This window comes from Vicia villosa, unplaced genomic scaffold (genome assembly GCF_029867415.1).
Source record: "Vicia villosa cultivar HV-30 ecotype Madison, WI unplaced genomic scaffold, Vvil1.0 ctg.001676F_1_1, whole genome shotgun sequence".
Lineage (NCBI taxonomy): Eukaryota > Viridiplantae > Streptophyta > Magnoliopsida > Fabales > Fabaceae > Vicia > Vicia villosa.
Window position 1 is genome coordinate 417,838 of NW_026705695.1, and position 17,871 is coordinate 435,708.

At 38.3% G+C, this 17,871-nt stretch overlaps 1 long non-coding RNA gene across 2 annotated transcripts; it reads right to left on the bottom strand.

Annotated features, from left to right (window-relative positions):
• Nucleotides 1–15,293: 15,293 nt before the first annotated feature.
• On the bottom strand, nucleotides 15,294–17,156 carry LOC131636236 (uncharacterized). 2 transcript variants are annotated; one of them, XR_009293987.1, is made up of 4 exons: nucleotides 16,724–17,156; nucleotides 16,550–16,637; nucleotides 16,221–16,410; nucleotides 15,294–15,568 (listed from the first exon to the last, which is right to left on the bottom strand). It is a non-coding gene; the product is annotated as an uncharacterized LOC131636236 (long non-coding RNA). The 2 variants fall into 2 exon arrangements; XR_009293986.1 differs by having other exon boundaries at nucleotides 15,294–16,410.
• Nucleotides 17,157–17,871: the final 715 nt, after the last annotated feature.

Consider the following 17,871-nt stretch of genomic DNA (forward strand, 5'->3'; position numbering starts at 1 on the left):
AGATCCAGACAAAGTCAAGGCAATTCAAGAAATGCCTTCACCCAGAACCGAGAAACAAGTTAGAGGATTTCTTGGACGTCTGAATTACATCTCGAGATTCATATATCTCATGACTGCAACTTGCGCTCCTATTTTCAAACTTCTACGGAAAAATCAAAGTTGCGTCTGGACAGACGATTGTCAGAAAGCGTTCGACAGCATTAAGGAATATCTGCTCGAACCACCCATCTTGTCTCCTCCAGTAGAAGGAAGGCCTTTGATAATGTACTTAACCGTCTTAGAAGATTCCATGGGTTGTGTCCTTGGGCAGCAAGACGAGACAAAGAGAAAAGAGCATGCCATCTACTACCTGAGCAAGAAATTCACTGGCTGTGAATCCCGCTACTCCATGCTCGAGAAGACGTGTTGTGCTTTGGCCTGGGCTGCCAAGCGTCTCCGCCAGTACATGATTCGACATACTACTTGTTTGATCTCTCATATGGATCCAATCAAGTACATCTTTGAGAAGCCTGCCTTAACCGGGAGAATTGCCCGTTGGCAGATGTTGTTATCAGAATACGACATTGAGTATCACGCACAGAAAGCCGTGAAAGGAAGCATTCTAGCTGAGCACCTGGCTCACCACCCACTTAATGGTCATGAATCAACCAGTTTCGACTTTCCGGACGAGGACGTCATGTACCTCAAGATGAAAGATTACGACGAGCCACTACCAGACGAAGGACCTGAGATAGGATCCCAGTGGGGCTTAATCTTTGACGGAGCTGTCAATGCTTATGGACGAGGAATTGGGGCAATCATTGTTACACCTCAGGGTACCCATATTCCATTTACTGCTAGATTAACTTTCAAATGCACAAACAATGAGGCCGAATATGAAGCTTGCATCATGGGTCTCGAAGAAGCCATGGATCTAAGAATCAAACACTTGGATGTATACGGAGATTCTGCTTTGGTCATCAATCAAATCAAAGGAGAATGGGAAACACGCCAACCAGGGCTAATTCCTTACAAAGACTACGCAAGAAGATTATTACCATTCTTCGACAGGGTAGATTTTCATCACATTCCTCGTGAAGAAAATAACTTGGCTGATGCATTAGCCACACTCTCTTCCATGATTAGGATAAATCATTGAATGACATTCCTCGGATCGATGTTATGCGCCTGGATAGGCCCGCTCATGTTTTCACAGTAGAAGCAATCATCGACGACAAACCATGGTATCACGACATCAAGAACTTTCTTCCAAAGCAAGAGTACCCTCTTGGGGCGTCAAAGAAAGATAGAAAGACTTTGAGAAAGTTAGCTTGTAGATTCTTCTTGAATGAAGATGTTCTGTACAAGAGAAACTTCGACATGGTTCTGCTCAGATGCGTTGACAGAAAAGAAGCAGAAATACTCATGAGAGAAATACATGAAGGTTCCTTTGGTACTCACACCAATGGACACACCATGACAAGGAAAATACTGAGAGCAGGATATTATTGGCTGACGATGGAGTCGGATTGCTACCAGTATGCAAAGAGGTGTCACAAATGCCAGATCTACGCCGATAGTATTCATGTGCCACCATCTCTTCTCAACATACTCTCTTCCCCTTGGCCTTTCTCCATGTGGGGAATCGACATGATTGGAATGATCGAGCCAAAAGCGTCCAACGGACATCGCTTCATCTTGGTAGCCATAGACTATTTCACCAAATGGGTTGAAGCAGCTTCATATGCAAACGTTACAAGACAAGTTGTCGTCAGGTTTATCAAGAATCACATCATCTGTCGCTACGACATTCCTAGCAAGATAATTACTGACAATGGGTCAAATTTGAATAACAAAATGATAAAGGAGCTTTGTGAAGAATTCAGGATTGAGCATCACAACTCATCTCCTTACAGACCAAAGATAAATGGAGCTGTAGAAGCAGCTAACAAAAACATCAAGAAAATCATTCAGAAGATGGTCATCACTTACAAAGATTGGCATGAAATGCTCCCGTATGCTCTTCATGGTTACCGTACATCAGTACGTACTTCGACTGGAGCAACTCCTTTCTCCCTTGTATATGGCATGGAGGCAGTCCTACCAATAGAGGTTGAGATTCCATCAATGAGAGTCTTGATGGAAGCAAAATTAACAGAAGCCGAGTGGTGTCAAAGCAGATTCGATGAATTGAACTTAATCGAAGAAAAGCGCCTGACAGCTTTATGCCACGGACAGCTATATCAACAAAGAATGAAGAAAGCTTTCGACAAAAAGGTTCGACCTCGCACAATCAAAGAAGGCGACCTTGTACTCAAAAAGATTCAATCTTTTCTCACAGATTCGAGAGGGAAATGGACTCCCAATTATGACGGCCCCTACGTGGTCAAGAGAGCTTTCTCAGGAGGAGCCTTAATACTCACGACTATGGATGGAGAAGAATTCACCCGTCCTGTGAACGTCGACGCAGTTAAGAAATACTTCGCCTAAATAATTAAAAGAACAGCTCGCTAAGTTGAAAACTCGCAAAGAGCGACTTAGGCAAAAAAGAGCGTCTCGGTGAATCGAAAACCCGAAAGGGCGATTCAGGCAAAAATTAGAGACATAAAAAAAATATATATTAATCAATCCCGGTAGACTTAAAACCCGAAAGGGGTAGTTTACGCAAAAGTTAGGGATATATGGCAAGTAACTGTGTCCAGGACAAAACTTGATCATTCAAAAATCCATAGCGGAGTGTTCATCAGCAGTAGGTCATCTTCTACGAAGCACGAATACAACGCAACTTGGAGTGGAAGGGAAAGATAACGGTCGTCACGTTGTTAGAACAAGATTTGTTCTGATCAATTATCTTAGTTTTGATGATAACAATAATATGAATTTTGCTTAAGATAATATGGTACTCTAATCCAATGCAATTTCCTTTTCAGGAAATATATAAAGAGTATGCATAATTCAGCGCTCAGAAGCTTTGTCTCAAAGGGTTCAGCATGCAACATCAGAACATGGTCTGGCAAGACATCAGAAGATGGTCGAAGCAGAATCAGAACATGGGTCTATGGAAGCATCAGAAGAACATGAGATCAGAAGCACTGAAGTTCTGATGGTATCACGCTCAGAAGCACTTCAAGGTCAGAAGATCAGAAGATGCTTTGCACCAAGCTGTTTGACTCTGATGATATTCAAACGTTGTATTCACAAACATCAGATCAGAAGGAAGTACAAGTGGCAAGCTACGCTGACTGACAAAAGGAACGTTAAAAGCTATTATAGGCAACGTCAGTAGACACAGCGTGAACAAGGCTCGAGGTAGTTGACAAAAGCGTATAACATTAAATGCGATGTTGTACGGAACACGCAAAGCATTAAATGCACTCAACGGTCATCTTCTCCAACGCCTATAAATATGAAGTTCTGATGAGAAGCAAGGTTAATGATTCTAACGATTCTGCACAAAAACAACTCATATTAACTTGCTGAAACTCTGTTCTATTCAAAGCTCAGAATCTTCATCTTCATCAAAGCTCACTACATTGCTGTTGTAATATATTAGTGAGATTAAGCTTAAACGTTAAGAGAAATATCACAGTTTGTGATTATAGCTTTTAAGAAGCAATTGTAATACTCTTAGAATTGATTACATTAAGTTGTAAGGAACTAGAGTGATCGTGTGGATCAGAATACTCTAGGAAGTCTTAGAGGTTATCTAAGCAGGTTGTAACTAGAGTGATCGTGTGGATCAGAATACTCTAGAAAGTCTTAGAGGGTATCTAAGCAGTTGTTCCTGGAGTGATCAGTGTGTGATCAGAAGACTCTGGAAGACTTAGTTGCTGACTAAGTGGAGAACCATTGTAATCCGTGCGATTAGTGGATTAAATCCTCAGTTGAGGTAAATCATCTCTGCGGGGGTGGACTGGAGTAGTTTAGTTAACAACGAACCAGGATAAAAATAACTGTGCAATTTATTTTTATCTGTCAAGTTTTTAAAGCTACACTTATTCAAACTCCCCCCCTTTCTAAGTGTTTTTCTATCCTTCAATTGGCATCAGAGCGCCGGTTCTAAGGTGCAAGCACTTAACCGTGTTTAGAAAAGATTCAGGAAGAGAAAAACGCTTCAGTAAAAGATGGCTGATGAAACTGCAAAGTCTACACCTGCATCTACATCTGGCTCTGCTGAGCAACACAACGGTAACAATGGTTATACTAGACCGCCGGTATTTGATGGTGAAAACTTTGAATACTGGAAAGATAAACTGGAAAGTTACTTTCTTGGTCTAGATGGTGATCTATGGGATCTTCTGATGGATGGTTACAAACATCCAGTAAATGCCAGTGGCGTAAAGCTGACAAGGCAAGAAATGAACGATGATCAGAAGAAGCTTTTCAGGAATCATCATAAATGCAGAACTGTTTTGCTGAATGCTATCTCTCATGCTGAGTATGAGAAGATATCTAACAGGGAAACGGCCTATGACATATATGAGTCCTTGAAAATGACTCATGAAGGAAATGCTCAAGTCAAGGAGACTAAAGCTCTCGCTTTAATCCAGAAGTATGAAGCCTTCAAGATGGAGGATGATGAAGACATTGAAAAGATGTTTTCAAGATTTCAAACTCTTACTGCTGGATTGAGAGTTCTTGACAAGGGATACACCAAGGCTGATCACGTAAAGAAGATCATCAGAAGCTTACCCAGAAGATGGGGTCCTATGGTGACTGCATTCAAGATTGCAAAGAATCTGAATGAAGTTTCTCTGGAAGAGCTTATCAGTGCCTTGAGAAGCCATGAAATAGAGCTGGACGCAAATGAGCCTCAAAAGAAAGGTAAGTCTATTGCATAAAATCCAATATCAAGAAATGCACTAACGCTTTTCAGGCTAGAGAAGAAGATTCTGAAGAATCAGAATCTGAAGAAGAAGATGAACTGTCCTTGATCTCTAGAAGGCTAAATCAACTCTGGAAGAACAAGCAAAGGAAGTTCAGAGGCGTCAGAAGTTCAAAGAAATCTGAACGTGGAGAATCTTCTGATGACAGAAGATTTGACAAGAAGAAGGTCATGTGCTATGAATGCAATGAGCCTGGACACTTCAAGAATGAATGTCCAAAACTTCAGAAGGAAAATCCCAAGAAGAAGTTTCATAAGAAGAAAGGTCTTATGGCAACCTGGGATGAGTCAGAAGATGATTCAGACTCTGAAGATGAGCAGGCTAACTGTGCGCTGATGGCGACAGAAGATGACGGATCAGAATCTACATCAGAATCAGATTCTGAAGAGGTATTTTCTGAACTTACTAGAGATGAGTTAGTTTCCGGTCTAACTGAACTTCTGGAATTCAAGTCTCAGATTAGTCTCAAATACAAAGAGCTGAAAAAGCTATTTGAATTTGAAACAAAGAAGCTTGAGTTGGAGAATTCTGAATTAAAAGAAAAACTTTTAAAATTATCCAATAATGTTGGATCTCCTTCTGATTCAGAAAAATCCACTCCTAGTCTAAACCATATTCTGAAAGAATATGATTTAAGTTTCAGGAAGTTCTTATCTAGAAGTATTGGCAGAAGTCAGCTAGCTTCTATGATATATGCTGTGTCTGGAAACAAAAAGAGTCGGCATTGGTTTTGAGGGTGAAACCCCATACAAACTTGAACCTGTTGATGAAATGAAATTCACATACAAGCCATTGTATGATCAGTTCAAGTATGGCCACTCCCATGATATTAGGCACACTTCACATGCTCAAAGTTTTCACATAACACACACCAAAAAGCATGTGACACAACCTAGGAAATATCATGAAACTCATATTAAAAATTATCATGCTGTTCCTCCTATTGCTTACAATGTTAAACCCAAGTTCAATCAGAACTTGAGAAAATCTAACAAGAAAGGACCCAAGAAGATGTGGGTACCTAAGGATAAGAATATTCCTATTGCAGAAATCCTTGGCTGCAAAAAGGAAAAAGCACAACATGTCGTGGTACCTGGACTCTGGATGCTCACGACACATGACAGGAAGAAGGTCTATGTTCCAAGACCTGGTGCTTAAGTCTGGAGGAGAAGTCAAGTTTGGAGGAGATCAGAAGGGCAAGATAATTGGCTCTGGAACTATAAAGTCTGGTAACTCTCCTTCCATTTCTAATGTACTTCTTGTAGAAGGATTAACACATAACCTCTTATCTATCAGTCAATTGAGTGACAATGGTTATGATATAATCTTTAATCAAAAGTCTTGCAAGGCTGTAAATCAGAAGGATAGCTCAATCCTATTTACAGGCAAGAGGAAGAACAACATTTATAAGACAGATCTGCAAGATCTTATGAGTCAGAAGGTGACTTGTCTTATGTCTGTTTCTGAAGAGCAGTGGGTCTGGCACAGAAGATTAGGTCATGCTAGTTTGAGAAAGATTTCTCAGATTAACAAACTGGATCTTGTCAGAGGACTCCCTAATCTGAAATTCAAATCAGATGCTCTTTGTGAAGCATGTCAGAAGGGCAAGTTCTCCAAACCTGCATTCAAGTCCAAGAATGTTGTTTCTACCTCAAGGCCATTAGAACTCTTGCACATTGATCTGTTTGGCCCAGTCAAAACAGCATCTGTCAGAGGGAAGAAATATGGTTTAGTCATCGTAGATGATTATAGCCGCTGGACATGGGTAAAATTCTTGAAACACAAGGATGAGTCTCATTCAGTGTTCTTTGATTTCTGCATTCAGATTCAATCTGAAAAAGAGTGTAAAATCATAAAGGTCAGAAGTGATCATGGTGGTGAATTTGAGAACAGATCCTTTGAAGAATTCTTCAAAGAAAATGGTATTGCCCATGATTTCTCTTGTCCTAGAACTCCACAGCAAAATGGAGTTGTAGAACGAAAGAATAGGACTCTGCAAGAAATGGCTAGAACCATGATCAATGAAACCAATATGGCTAAGCATTTCTGGGCAGAAGCAATAAACACTGCATGCTATATCCAGAATAGAATCTCTATCAGACCTATTCTAAATAAGACTCCTTATGAATTGTGGAAGAATAAAAAGCCCAACATTTCATATTTCCATCCTTTTGGATGTGTATGCTTTATTCTGAACACTAAAGATCATCTTGGTAAGTTTGATTCCAAAGCACAAAAATGTTTCCTTCTTGGATATTCTGAACGCTCAAAGGGCTACAGAGTATACAATACTGAAACATTGATTGTAGAAGAATCAATCAATATCAGGTTTGATGATAAGCTTGGTTCTGAAAAACCAAAGCAGTTTGATAATTTTGCAGATTGTGATATTGATATATCAGAAGTTGTTGAGCCAAGAAGCAACGCATCAGAAGCAGAACTTCTCAGAAGCAAAGAATCTGAAGATCAAGTATCAGCTTCTCTGGAGAATCTAAGCATTTCTGAAGAACCATCTGTCAGAAGATCATCCAGACTCATCTCTGGTCATTCAGAAGATGTCATTCTTGGAAAGAAGGATGATCCAATCAGAACAAGAGCATTCCTTAAGAACAATGCAGATTGTCAATTAGGTCTTGTATCTTTGATCGAGCCAACTTCTGTTGATCATGCTCTAGAAGATCCAGACTGGATAATTGCTATGCAAGAAGAACTGAATCAGTTTACAAGGAATGATGTTTGGGATCTTGTTCCTAGACCAGATGGATTCAATATAATCGGTACAAAATGGGTCTTCAGAAACAAGCTCAGTGAGAAAGGTGAAGTGGTAAGGAAGAAAGCCAGACTGGTGGCTCAGGGTTATAGTCAGCAAGAAGGGATTGACTATACAGAAACCTTTGCACCAGTGGCCAGGTTAGAATCTATTCGTCTATTAATTTCATTTGCCACTCAACATAACATCACTCTCTATCAGATGGATGTTAAGAGTGCCTTCTTAAATGGTTATATAGATGAAGAAGTTTATGTCCATCAACCTCCTGGTTTTGAAGACTCTATGTCTCCTAATCATGTTTTTAAATTAAAGAAATCGTTGTATGGATTGAAACAAGCTCCCAGAGCTTGGTATGAACGCTTAAGTTCTTTCCTTCTGGATAATGGTTTCACTAGAGGAAAAGTGGACACTACTCTCTTTTGTAAAACCTTTAAAAGGGATATTTTAATTTGTCAAATATATGTAGACGATATTATTTTTGGAACATCTAATGCTACACTTGGAAAGGAGTTTGCTGAGTCTATGCAGGCTGAGTTTGAAATGAGCATGATGGGAGAACTCAAGTATTTCCTTGGAATACAAATAAATCAAACATCAGAAGGAACGTATGTTCACCAAACCAAGTATGTGAAGGAACTTCTGAAGAAGTTTAATCTTCTAGACTGCAAAGAAGCCAAAACTCCTATGCATCCAACATGCATCCTAGGTAAGGATGAGGTAAGTAAGAAGGTAGATCAGAAGTTATACAGAGGTATGATTGGATCTCTTCTATATTTGACTGCTTCTAGACCTGACATTCTGTTCAGTGTTTGTTTGTGTGCTAGATTCCAATCAGATCCTAGAGAATCTCATTTAACTGCTGTTAAGAGAATTCTAAGGTATCTGAAAGGTACTACTAATGTTGGCTTAGTTTACAGAAAATCTAAAGAATACAACTTAGTAGGATTCTGCGATGCTGACTATGCTGGAGACAGAATTGAAAGAAAGAGTACTTCAGGAAGTTGCCAATTTCTTGGAAGTCATTTGATCTCCTGGTATAGCAAGAAGCAAGGAACTATTGCTCTATCAACAACAGAAGCAGAATATGTCGCTGCTGCTGGTTGCAGTACACAGATGCTCTGGATGAAGAGTCAGTTAGAAGATTATCAGATATATGAGAGTAACATTCCTATATTCTGTGATAATACTTCTGCTATATGTTTATCTAAGAATCCTATTCTTCATTCAAAAGCTAAACATATTGAGATTAAACATCATTTCATAAGGGACTATGTTCAGAAGGGTGTTATATCTTTAAACTTTGTTGATACAGACCATCAATGGGCTGATATCTTTACAAAACCCCTGGCTGAAGATAGGTTTAAGTTCATTCTGAAGAACATCAGTATGGATTTATGCCCAGAATGAGAAGATGAGAAGTACTTACGTATGAGTATCTTCTGAAATGAATGTGGATTTCTTTTTAAATCAGAAGTTCTGATTGAAATCTTTTAGAAATTATGACTCGGTTATTACTAATGTTTCATTGTCTAAGTTGATTCAGAACCTCTTTTAAAGCAAAACAGCTGAAACGTTTTATCTCGGGATGGTAAACCTGTCGTTACTGTTCATGGATAAGCGCGCGTGCAGTTGAAGGGACGCCGACCATAGGTAACTGTGCTAGTCACCTCATTTGTCTTTATTATCTCTCCTCATGTCACGTAACATTAAATGCTATCCATCATTTGTTTCGTTTTATTTTCTTTTAAATACTCTTCAAACGCTTCTCTTTCCCTCTTATATTTTCTCTATTACACTCTGTCTTTGTTTTCCTTCTCTATCTTTTTGCATTCATATCAAACCCTAGCTGTTCATTATCTGCAAATCCATCATGAACTCTTCATCAAGCCCAGGAAACCATGAAAATGATCAAAACAAAAAGAGAAAAGCTGTTGAAACATCTTCCTCCAAACCCAAAAAGATAAAGATCACCTATGACCCTCTCAAGGTGAATCCATTCGAAGCTAAGTTATCTGGAAACTATTCTAGACGTGTGTTTCAACCCCCTGGTGAAAGCCCTCCATCATCTCCATCTTCTTCCTCATCTTTTGACCTTCAAGACTCAACTTCCTCCTCATCTAACCTTTCCTCTCCCTCAACCCATTCCAAAGAAATCTCTCCATTTTCACCTGCTGAGAATGTTGTCTCTGATAAAGATTGTGGAAGATCTGCATCAGAACCAAGTCTCCCTGACCCCTCGCCTGGAAGCCCAAGAAGCAGTCAATGATGCGTTTCACTCCTTCATGGCAAGGAAAACTGCAACTAATGACAGGGTTCAAGACATTCTGGCACAGATTTTGTCTTAGCTAGGGTCTTAGTCTTTGATCTTAGTAGTTTTCTTTCCTTGTTGCATCTGCTTGTTAAACATCTTCTCATGTAATTTCTTTTGATTATCAATGAAAAGTTTCTTTGTTTTTACATTCCAGTGATTTTATTTGTCGTTTTATTCATCTGAATCTTTTGAAATATTCTTTTTGATGTTATGACAAAAAGGGGGAGAAGATAAATGATAAATGATTTGATTAATCTATCAGTTGCTGGGTAAAGCTCCCACACATTTACTAACAAGAACTGCAAGTTCTATATGGTTTAAGTGTTTTGCAGGTATAAAGAAGTGAAGAGAATCTTCAAAGCAAACACAGAAGCAAAACCATAAGAAGTGTTATTCTGTAAAAAGAATAAACTCATGGAAACTGAAGCAAGCTGAGTGCTATCAAGCTTCAGAAATCAGAAGCAAGAAAGAAGAATGAATCAGAAGCACTGATAATGGAATTTGATTCATATTTGTCTATTTGCTCTGACAAAATTCTATTTGCTCTGACACATTCTTTTAGCCTATATGGCTCTGATACATATCATGTGTTCTAATATACATTTTATGTTCTGACTCGTTCATGCTGACTTTTGTCGTTTAGTTTTTTGTTTTGTAACATTTCAGGATGTAGAGATGCTCTGATGATGCTCTGGTACATTCAACAATGTTCTGATACAAATCTAGCATGAAGTGATGATTGGTAGAAATTCAAAGCTCTGAAGCTATCCGAGGGAAGCAGAAATCAGAAGCTGTGAATGTTCTAAAGATCCAGAAAACTCAAGTTCTGAAGCTGTCCTAAATGGAAGCAGAAATCAGAAGCTGTGAATGTTCTGAAGATCAAAGAAATTCAAGTTCTGAAGTTGTCCTAAATGGAAGCAGAAATCAGAAGCTGTGAATGTTCTGAAGATCAAAGAAATTCAAGTTCTGAAGCTGTCCTAGATGGAAGCAGGAATCAGAAGCTGTGAGTGTTCTAGGGATCTAAAGAAATTCTAGTTCTGAAGCTGTCCAATGGAAGCAGAAGTCAGAAGCTATGAATTCTCTGAAGACAGAAGCTTATATGATCGTCTCTACCGAAATAATCAGGGAAGTCTTTTTATTAAAGTTCTTCGAGTATTTATTTCAGGGGGAGATTATTTATCTCAGGGGGAGATTGTTAATCTCAGGGGGAGACATATTCATATGCTTATGCTATAGCTGTGTAATTTGTCTTTTGCCGTCTGCTCTTTCTGATCGCAAATTCATATCATTTATATATGTTTTTTGTCATCATCAAAAAGGGGGAGATTGTTAGAACAAGATTTGTTCTGATCAATTATCTTAGTTTTGATGATAACAATAATATGAATTTTGCTTAAGATAATATGGTACTCTAATCCAATGCAATTTCCTTTTCAGGAAATATATAAAGAGTATGCATAATTCAGCGCTCAGAAGCTTTGTCTCAAAGGGTTCAGCATGCAACATCAGAACATGGTCTGGCAAGACATCAGAAGATGGTCGAAGCAGAATCAGAACATGGGTCTATGGAAGCATCAGAAGAACATGAGATCAGAAGCACTGAAGTTCTGATGGTATCACGCTCAGAAGCACTTCAAGGTCAGAAGATCAGAAGATGCTTTGCACCAAGCTGTTTGACTCTGATGATATTCAAACGTTGTATTCACAAACATCAGATCAGAAGGAAGTACAAGTGGCAAGCTACGCTGACTGACAAAAGGAACGTTAAAAGCTATTATAGGCAACGTCAGTAGACACAGCGTGAACAAGGCTCGAGGTAGTTGACAAAAGCGTATAACATTAAATGCGATGCTGTACGGAACATGCAAAGCATTAAATGCACTCAACGGTCATCTTCTCCAACGCCTATAAATATGAAGTTCTGATGAGAAGCAAGGTTAATGATTCTAACGATTCTGCACAAAAACAACTCATATTAACTTGCTGAAACTCTGTTCTATTCAAAGCTCAGAATCTTCATCTTCATCAAAGCTCACTACATTGCTGTTGTAATATATTAGTGAGATTAAGCTTAAACGTTAAGAGAAATATCACAGTTTGTGATTATAGCTTTTAAGAAGCAATTGTAATACTCTTAGAATTGATTACATTAAGTTGTAAGGAACTAGAGTGATCGTGTGGATCAGAATACTCTAGGAAGTCTTAGAGGTTATCTAAGCAGGTTGTAACTAGAGTGATCGTGTGGATCAGAATACTCTAGAAAGTCTTAGAGGGTATCTAAGCAGTTGTTCCTGGAGTGATCAGTGTGTGATCAGAAGACTCTGGAAGACTTAGTTGCTGACTAAGTGGAGAACCATTGTAATCCGTGCGATTAGTGGATTAAATCCTCAGTTGAGGTAAATCATCTCTGCGGGGGTGGACTGGAGTAGTTTAGTTAACAACGAACCAGGATAAAAATAACTGTGCAATTTATTTTTATCTGTCAAGTTTTTAAAGCTACACTTATTCAAACCCCCCCCTTTCTAAGTGTTTTTCTATCCTTCACACGTTTCATCGTAGCCCTTTTCCCGAAAATTACCAATTTCCAACTTTGTAAATACTCCATGGAATCAAGCATTTGGCTGATTACCATTCCATATATAATAATTTGAGCCTTGTGCTTTTCCTTTGCAATCTAGTCTTATTCAGTTTCTTGAAATGCATTTTAAGTTTAAACAGTCATTTTTCTTGAAACAAATGTTTTCATAAAAATAAAATGAATTTACTTGCAAAAATAAAGGTGAAATTTCTTTCTAAGGTTTACAAACAATAGGAAGAATGCAAACAGTTGCTCCGAGAACGGTTGAGACTCCGGGGACCAATATTTCCCCATGAGGTCGCTTTGCGAACATCTCCCGATGACGGATCTTTACTTCAATTCGTATTACTCACTTCGGACAGCGGACAACTGATAACCAGATATTCCCAACGGAGTTCGAACTACAAGGAGAGGACATCTTCTGATCAACAAGAATTCAAGTCGTATCTTAGGAGTTTACATCCGCAACAATTCTATTCACATTCACTTTACATTTTATCATTGTCATAATATTCATGCATACATTACATCATAATTGCATAGCCGAATCAGGCTTTGATCCTTTGAATGCCTAAGTCATTGAGGCATGAACTCAAGTTTCCCCTGCGAGTTCCGGAGAAACTTTTTCCTTCGAGACAACAGTTCATACACAAGGATCTCCCCAAGCAAGTCAACAAATGGTAGTCTCCCTCAAGGAGATAGTTTGTTCACTTTTGGAATTCCTCAGCCGAGATTCTCCTGCAGAGCGACATTCAACAGTCTTCTTCAGATAAGATAGTCTGCTTCGCATTTTGGAATTCCCTACAGGTTTGGTATTTCCCCAGCAAGGTCGAGAGATGCCACTTTTTCGTCAAAGAAAATAATTCAGAATCTCCCAGCAGATCGACAAATGATTCCCCAGCAGAATCAGTGAATGGTAGTCTTCATCCAGAAGATAGTTCATGATCCCCAGCGGAGTCAACAAATGGTAGTCTTTCCCCAAGGAAAGACAGTTTGTCTGTTAAATACTCAAGAAATCGACAAATGGCAGTTTCTTCAAACAGTTTGTCTGTTTCAGGGATGTTTAGTTCCCCACAGAGTCGATAAATGGTAGTTTTCCTCTTAGGAAAACAGTTTGTTGATTCCCCAGGCACCAGTCGACGAATGGCAGTTTTCACCCCGAAAACAGTTCGTCCGCCTTCATACAAAGTCATTAGCCCCTCAAAAGAGCGCGGGCCCATATGACAATCTTTCAAAGATGCCAAGTCAAAAGGGAAGATGGTGAAGTTTCTTTATTACCGTCAAATGGTATCTCATCTCCAAGTGCTGATGAGAAGTTTGATGAGGAAACAACCTTTGAAGTTTCTTTATTACCGTCAAATGGTATCTCATCTCCAAGTGCTGATGAGAAGTTTGATGAGGAAACAAACCTGTGAAGTTTCTTTATTACCATCAAATGGTATCTCATCTCCAAGTGCTGATGAGAAGTTTGATGAGGAAACAAACCTTTGAAGTTTCTTTATTACCGTCAAATGGTATCTCATCTCCAAGTGCTGATGAGAAGTTTGATGAGGAAACAAACCTGTAAAGTTTCTTTATTACCATCAAATGGTATCTCATCTCCAAGTGCTGATGAGAAGTTTGATGAGGAAACAAACCTTTGGAGTTTCTTTATTACCGTCAAATGGTATCTCATCTCCAAGTGCTGATGAGAAGTTTGATGAGGAAACAAACCTTTGAAGTTTCTTTATTACCATCAAATGGTATCTTACCTCCAAGTGCTGGTAAGAAGTTTGATGAGGAAACAAACCTTTGAAGTTTCTTTATTACCATCAAATGGTATCTCATCTCTAAGTGCTGATGAGAAGTTTGATGAGGAAACAAACCTTTGAAGTTTCTTTATTACCGTCAAATGGTATCTTACCTCCAAGTGCTGGTAAGAAGTTTGATGAGGAAACAAACCGTTGGAAATTTTCTCTTTATCTGAGATATTGTCCAAACGCAACTAAGACAAGTTTCGAGATATGGACATCCGAAACAAGGGGAGGTTGTTTACCTTTTTCTAAGTGTTAACACTTAGTTAAAAAAGATGGATTGCGCATCCTACATTGCCATCCATTCACCAGAATCCACATCAAGTATTTCTGCAGGAGTTTGTCTCCTCATCCCCCGCCAAGTGCGACAACGGGATCAAATCATTCAAAGATTTTATCATCTCAGGAGCGCCCAAAATTCGGGCATTCTTTGATATTTAAGTCTCTTTTACGCAGGAGAAATCGAGATCTCAATCGCTCTCCCTCCAGTTAAAAGAAACTTAAATAGGGGCATCTGTCATACCCTAATTTTGACCCCCCCTGAGATGTCACATCATTGACATCAAATTCAAAAATGTTTCTTCATCGGTTTGGAAGCCGTGATTAAGATTCCATTCGTTCACTTATTCTTTGAAAGAAAATTTCATGCTCATGGAGGTTTTCATGCGCCATTGCCATTTGGTTCGATTTAAGAGATTTTCTTGGAAGTTGTTTCAAGATTTGTTGGCCTATGGACTTATCATGGTGAAGAAGATTGGTTCATATTGATTATTTGGAAGATGGTAGAAGTTTGAAACAATTCATGGGAATTTTATCAAATTTGCAAGGAATATCTTTTTGGTCCTTTGGTTGAAAGATTATTTCAAGTGATTATTTAAAATCATGAATTCAAAGATTTCAAGTTCAATATTCAACAGTTCATGGTGGCAAGAATATGTTTCAAGACAATTTCACTCAAGAATATTCAAACATCATGTTTGGATAACAATTTTCATTCAAGATTCTAAGGGAGATTCAAGCATTACAAATGATATTCTTTTACATGAAACAAGTTCTAATTTCTAAACAAATTACAAGGTTTCATCCAAAATCCAAGAATTACATCATTCCATTCATACAAAGTTCAAACAATTCTAAAGTGGAATAAAATTGGATTACAAAGAATAAAAGAAAATCCAATGCTTTCTTGAATTCTTCAATCTTCAAGTTTCCATTCTTCATTCAAGTTTCTCCATGCTTTCTTCAAAAGTCCTCATGTGACATGAAAAAGAAACATAAAAGGGTGAAATTAGCAAAAGTCAAATAAATAATTCAAAAAGCCCAAAAGCCCACATGGAAGCTATATTTTTCGAAAAAAAAAGAAGAAAAAAAAGAAAAAGAAAAAGTCAAAGGAAGTCAAAGAAATATATATATTATGTTATAACTACCACATAGAAGTTACTAACATAAGAGAAAGCTTGTCGTGGAACTTTCACTACAAGAGTTGTGAAGAAAATCTTTCCATCCCATGTGCATATTCTCCCATGTGCACAAATTTGTGGAACTTGGCTATTAAGTAAACTTAGCATTCAAGGAATTTTTGCAATGATTATTTTGGAAAGAATATTCTTTGCAATGATGAAAACTTAGTAACTAAGTGAGCTTAAAGACTAAGCTTTGGTTCCAAAATGACCAAAATTGTCCTTCATTTTTTCCTCTATATATAGAAGAGAGGCAAACCAATTATGAAAAAGGAAAAAGGAGAAAAAGGGGAGAGTTCACAGAGAAATATTCTGTAACTTCTAAGTTACAAAATACAAAAAGAGGAAAAAGAGGGGAGAAGGCAGCCAACAGTCTGTAACTTCTAAGTTACAGTCTACAGAAAAATTACAAAAAGTAAGAGGGAGAAGAGAAGCCTTCATACCTCTCTTGCTTGCTAGCAGCCTTCAACAATGGATCCGGTCTTCGAGCCTCCATAGATGAGCCGTCAACACCCTGCAGCTGATTCAAACACCGACGCTGCAATCATTCAGTTCTCACTTGCAAAAGCACAACTCGCCGCAGGTAAGTCTCTTTTCCTTCACTCTCTCTATTTCCATTAATCAGCGTTGTACCTGCAGCAACAACAACAATTCGCAACAATCACAGTTGCAACAACACAACAGCATCAACACAGTGACAATTGCAAATTCAGAAGCACAGCAATGACTACAACTACTTGCATCAGAATTTCAGAAAGAATTTAAAACATACCTCAAATATTAAACCGGCAAAATCCTCCTTGCCGTAGGTAATCCGATTCCCCTTTCACTCTCAAACTTGCTGTTAATTATTGTTGTACCTGTAATTTGCTCAAAATCAAAACAGAGAGAAAGTAAATTTGTTGCTGTGTCATGAAAATGGAAAACGAATTTGAAAATTGCTTACTGAGTTTTCCACTTCTGCTTGTCGGATTATGCTTTGAGTTGTTATTTTTCCGATAAGAGCTTTTGTTACTTCATGGCCGCCGCGAGCGAGGTCGAGAGAGGGCTTCGTTGTTGTTGTTCAGCCGCTAGCAGAGAGAAACCGAAAGAGGACGAGAAACCGAGCGCAAGAGAGAAAGTTGTTGTTTTCGTTCTTGTGTGTTGAGCGAGAGAGAGAACTCCGCAAGAGGGATGACGTTGAGAACGAAAATTCATGGTGGTTATCGTGGAAGAGAGAAACCGAGAGAGTGAGGTCGAGTTGTGGTTTTTGTCCACCATGAGAGAAAATCGCGAGAAGGTTCAAAGGGAGAAAGGAGAATAGCTGTTGTTGTTTCTCTGCCTTTTTCCAGAATTTGTCGTGAAAGAAACAAAGGGAAAGAGGCGCTGCCTCTTGTGTTGTGTTGGTTTAGGGTTTTCTGTAGAACCCAACTCATGTGATAAGAATAAAACCGGATTCGGGTTCTATCTGACCCGACCCGGTCCGGTCCACTCTTTTTTATCTCAGCTTATTATTTCGTTTTGGGCATGCACCCCCATCTGAGTTTTAAACCTCCTGGCCCATTTAAATTAGTTTTTTTAACTAATTCTCATTTTATTTTTTCTATAAATATTTTCATGAGTTTAAGCTATGTTAATTTTAAATATAGGATTTTAATTTCTTTTTTTAATCCTTATTGAAAAAATGCAAAAAAAGAATATATTAGATACATATTTAATTTTATGTTTTCTAAATATTTTCATATAAAACTACAAAAATATCTTTTCTTAGATTAATTTTATTTGAATTTGATATTTTCATATTATTTTGTATAGTTAATCATTTAAATTTTTATTTGATTACTGTTGCACATTACTGGAATTTTCTCACTTTATCCGAGACTTCGAGATTATTTCTCTGTTGTTCTCTGGATTTGTCTGTTTGTTTGGTCTTCCATTTGCTGTAGAAGTCTTTAAACAATTACTGGATGATCAAAGAATGCTGTAAGCTGTGAGCTTATCCGACGTTCTTTTCTGCTGGTGTGGATGCTTAACATCTGTTGAGATCCCAATTTATTCCAAGCATATATCAAGGTAATACCTCAAACTCAGAAATCCAATTTCTCATTCTTCGAG